We start from the raw sequence: 5287 nt of genomic DNA on the forward strand, positions 1-5287 counted from the left end.
TTTCCGATCAGTAGGTTTGGAGTAAAAAGAACTGGACATATATTTGTCTTCTTTGGGTTACTTTTATGTCAAGAAAGTTAACTTATTTAGAACTGTGATCAAGGATAACACATAAACCCTTGCAAATGTGATGGTAAAAGAGTCTAACATCTAGGTGTTACATGGTGTTGCAGGTGATAAAGATCCATAAACTACTTCCATTTGTTTAGAGGTGATTGCCAGTTTTGTTGGGATTTTTAGAGATACAGAGATCCTGTTCTGCTTTACTTAAAAAAAAAAAAAAGGATTTTCAGAGCTGTTGATATATTAATCAGTGTTCATAGAAACATGGATCAACCATGTTTTGACAGTGAGAGTGTTACATTGTGACAGTTTCCATAAAAGTCTGCAAATTCTCTGAACAGGTAGCCATGAAGCAGCCATTTTTTAAAAAGATTAATTAAACTTAATATTATTTGTATGGCCATATCACAACAACAGCATAGCCTTAAACCAGGTTTGGAGTAAAGAGAACTGGACATATAGTTTCTTTTTTGGGTTACTTTGAAGTGAAGAAAGTTAACTTGTTTAGAACTGTGATCAAGGATAACACGTAAAACGTAGAACGTTTCAATATAAAAAGTGTACAAACTCCAGAAAAGTGGCAACTGAGGTGGCAAAATTGCAGGCAATTTTCACTTAAGTAGAAGTACAGCTGCTAGTGTCAAAAACACTCGAGTAAAAGCTTGATAAAGTATCGGGTCAGAAATGTGCTCAAATTGAGGAAGTCAAAGTAGTAACCTAACTGAACCTTGTGCTATAATAAAAAAAATAAAATAATATTAGTAGATAGGACTACAAACTTAGTCTGGTGGTAAAAGGCACAAAGGCCTCAGGGGGACATTTGGCAGCCAGGGTTAGAGCTCAGACACCTGGAGCCTGGGGGTTGGGGCTAACAACACTGACTGGTAAAAGAATCTAACATCCAAGTGTTACATGGTGTTGCAGGTGACAAAAAGCCATAAACCACTGTTTAGAGGTTGTTGTGGAAGTTTTCCATTTAATAAAGCCTGCAGACAAGCGATGAGTGGTAGCTAACATTCTTTAATCAAGACAAAGAACAGAAATCAAGCTTGGTGAGGGACTGCCATCGCTGGGACAGAGGGTGAGCAGAGTCTCTCACTGAGCCTAGCATGGCTCTCAGTTTTGTCTTTCCCGCAAAGGTTTCACACTGCCTTGCTATCTTTTACAGTGGAGAAAAGACAAAAAGACTCTTCCTGTGGAGTTGTCTGCTTCCCCCCAACTTCCTTACCAGACCCCACTATCTGTTAAACTGTTTAAATGGAGTGTGAGGCAGACATGCTAAAACAGTGACCTAAAAGCATTACCAATAAACAATGGGATCAATACATAAATGAAAGAAATGCAGCTGATAAAAAAGCCATAAACTACTTTCATTTGTTTAGTGGTGATTGCCAGTTTAGTTGGGTTTTTTTGAGACACAGAGAGTGAGAGATCCTGTCCTACATTACTTTAAAAAAGAAGATATTTTCAGAGCTGTTGATATATGAAGCTCTGAGCATTGAGTGTTGCATTGTGAGAGTTTCAGTAAAAAGCCTGCAAATTATTGCATTTATACTGGAGAGCAAAGAAAAATTAAATTCTACTTGTACTATGGAAAATCAGTTTCATAAAAGCTACATAAACAGAGCTGAAGAAGACTGCGTTTGTAAAACTAGCGGTAACGTGTGAGAACTATAAGTTATAAGACTGTTTCTGCTATCGATACAATTTGTGTTGTTAATCCTAAATGATTCACGGTGACAACATCATAAGAACAAGGTCATTTTACTCCACACATACACACATTTGGAAAATCACATAGTTTGACCATAAAAATTCCCAGAATAATTAGTATTTGAGATTGCTGAAGCAACATCACTAAAGAAAAATATCCTTGCATGTCACTTTCGTTTAAAAATATAAAAAATGTGAAGTTTTTTTTTGTAAAACATAAAAACAACAAAACTTAAGACCTTAAGAATCTCCTTATGAATTTTGTGAATATCTAGATCATTGGTGTTTGGATTTGAGGGTCAACAGGGCGAACACTGAGGCTGGGTATTAGAAATACAACATGGCAACATGAGACATGTTAACTCTGAGAACACTAACATCTAGATTAAGGTGTGAGAGGTAAATACATAACAGAAGCTAAAAAGGAGTTCCTTGTCTCTAGATTAGTTAAAATAAATTGAAAATAAACTGATTTGAACACGTTTGATGCATTATACAAAAAAAAGGTTCATGATATAGTTCACATGATCTAAGCAAGAGTGACTCGGAATCTCAAATGTTAAAGTACACTTACTGATTGTACTTTTACTACATGAGCTAATGTAGATGCTCTAAAAGCACGCTGGCTGAAAAAGAACCACACGTTTGGAGAAACTGTGCTGTAACTTCTCATACTGTGAAGTTTTCTGACAAAAGTGAATTGAAAACTTATGCTGTACAGTTTACTAAGGGGTCCTTTGCTGGGCCATGTGCAATTACACAAAAGAACAAGTTAAATTTCACCATAACACTGACTGGAGAAAAGCCAAATTGGGATTCTAATTGAGATTACAACTGAAATCAGTGCTGTGATAGTTAGTTTAAGATCACAACCTGATTTAAAACACAGTCTAACATCAACATTCTTGCCCCTGAAAATAGGTCAGGATGGCCGAAAAATGTACTTTAAAAATGAGATTTTCTTTTTGTTTCATTGGAACAGTAAAGTACCATTACAAAGAAATGAGTACACCTTTGTAGATATCACTGATATGGAGTTTTTCATGTTTTACATACAGACTTTCTCATTTAAACCATGGTGACTTAAAAGTTTAGCAGCAAGACACTTGTTTCCTTTGTTCCATCAAACATTTCTTTCAGCCATCTGTGTTTATCAGAGCGATATGTGACTAATTTTTTATTGAATCACCAGAAAGTACACAAATACAAGATTAAATATTTTATTTATTTATCAAAGATACATAATTACACATTGATACAATGAATAAGGTGTCTATAAAAATTACACATGGTGTAAGAAAAACATTATAACATACAAATAAGTGTTTTAAGATAATCTGACATACTTTAAAAGCATAAGAATAAAAGTTTTTTTTTAAAAAAATCATGTTCTTTGATGATCACATTACATGTATCACATTTTTTAAAGCATAACGTAGGGTGTTCACAAAAACAGTTTTATGATTACTTTTTCCACAGTGCTTGTATGCCTCTTGCAAAACTATGTACTTATCACCATATGACATAATAACTCACGATTATGCAAGACCAGCCATGAAATGTCCGTCGCTTCAATCATTTCTCCCCGCTGCTGCCCTCAGACCCAGTCTTCTGTACTGTGGGGTAAAATTGCTTTTTTGGTGGTTCATAAAAAATATCTCAAAAAGCGATGTTAGTGAGGGGACCAGAAACACTGGGTTGCAGAGCAGTTGGTAAGGACTTGTATATTTCTGGAGAGTCTGCAAAAGCTGTCTTGCTCGTGCTCCTGATTGGATATGTGGAGCCCGGCTCTGATATCTCACTGGTGGCAGCTAAAGGTAGGCATGCCTTGGAGGCGGAGTTGGTCTCGGGCGCAATCTTTCAAACGAGCCTCACGGCATTTCAGGCAACCTCAGGCCGGAAACAACATCCGGTCACTCGCGGTCAAAATCCACGCAGAGCTGGTGTTTCGCAGGGATCAGGTTAACACATCTGGGTCTAAAAATATAAAGAAAAACAAAAAGAGTTTTAAAACACGCAAACTAGCAAAATATCAAAGAAGCATAACATAACAATAACAAGATGATATAGCAAATCTTGCCTGTCCCCGGCGGACAGGCGCAAGTTTTTCCCAGAGGGTTGCGGGAGAGAACAAGCTCCGACGGGAATGGAACTGGGGCCAGATGAAGCAGGGCGATCTAGCGTAGAGAGCAAATGCTGTCTGTCCCGTGTGGAGAGACGAATATTCTTTCCTGTGGATCGCACAAGCACTGGTGGTGAAGAATTCGGGGAACTCGTACCAATAAAGGTGTCCAAGTCAGAGATATCTAGAAAGTTTGATAAAAATGAAAAAAGAGGGTAAATGTTTTGTTTTTCTTGTACAATTAGCTGTTAAGAAGGGGAACAAGAATGAACCAAACCTACCAATTTGATCGAGAGACTCAAAAAAAGAGGAGTTGAGCAGGTTTATCTCAGAGTCTGAAAAGAAATAACATCGAGTATTTACAAACAGTAAAAATATAAACATTATATGAACAAGAGTGAGAAAAAATGAGATACCCGATGATAGGTGATGTAGACATGTAATGTATAAACTTTTACGGGGGTTAAAAGTGGAGCTTATATATATTTTAAAGTGTATTGCACGTGGGATAGGCTCCAGCGCACTGCGCGAGCCTGAGAAAAGGATAAGTGGAGGCGAATGGATGGATGGATGGTGTATTGTACCTGTTACAAACCATTGTGATATTTATTTATTTATTTAAATGAAAGGATTGACAGAATGGCAAAAAGGAAAATGCAAAAATGTAGTTAGAGAGCAAGATTAACACTTACCGAATGATATGCGGATAAGGAAAGAGACGCAAGTTGCTGTTGAAATCGGCCGCTCCCTATGCGAAGTCGCAAGCAGTCTGAGCGGTTCCAGTTGTTGATATGGCTGAAGGCAGGGGTCTTCTGGGGGTTCGAAGATAGTCTTAACATCAGCGGGAGATCGTAAAATCAGACCTGGAGTGGATTGGCTAACCGGGGTGCGAAGGGAGCGGTGCAAGGGTTATGTGATTGGCAGCGGGGCGCAGTGAGGCGGAGTTGGTCTAAGGGGGGAATTTTCAAACGAGGTAAGCAGCGCATTCGGGAGCAGAGCGGGGAGCGAACAAGCAGGAAAAAATTGTGCTCTGGAAGCTGTTGCGGGTCGGTGCGATTAAGAGCGAGGTAGAACTTAGAGTGTGGGTTGAATTTTAGAGGTAGCTAGCAAGAGGCAAGTTTTTGAAGAAAAAAGAGTAAGGAGCTTTCCCAATGTTTTTGGATTATAGCGCTTTTTTTGGGGGGAATAGAGGGGTAGCTAACAAGTTATTCTAGGGGTTTTGGAGAAATCGCGGAGAAATTTTTAAAAGGAGTTTTGGCTTTGTTTGGCTGAGCATGAAGGGAGCCGCGGGGCGCTGAATTTGAGAAAAAAGACTAAGGATTTTTTCAGGATTTTCCCTGTTATCGAATATAAGGTTTTGGGAATAGAGGGGGTACCCTAACAAGTTAT

The 5287-nt window shown here is 38.3% G+C and overlaps 1 long non-coding RNA gene across 1 annotated transcript; it reads right to left on the reverse strand.

Moving 5' to 3' along the window:
• Positions 1-2982: 2982 nt before the first annotated feature.
• Positions 2983-4731, reverse strand: LOC145419947 (uncharacterized). Its single transcript, XR_013901203.1, has 4 exons — positions 4591-4731; positions 4180-4233; positions 3857-4082; positions 2983-3753 (listed from the first exon to the last, which is right to left on the reverse strand). It is a non-coding gene; the product is annotated as an uncharacterized LOC145419947 (long non-coding RNA).
• Between the last annotated feature and the right edge of the window lie 556 nt (positions 4732-5287).

This window comes from Astatotilapia calliptera, chromosome 14, assembly GCF_964374335.1.
Source record: "Astatotilapia calliptera chromosome 14, fAstCal68.1, whole genome shotgun sequence".
NCBI lineage: Eukaryota > Metazoa > Chordata > Actinopteri > Cichliformes > Cichlidae > Astatotilapia > Astatotilapia calliptera.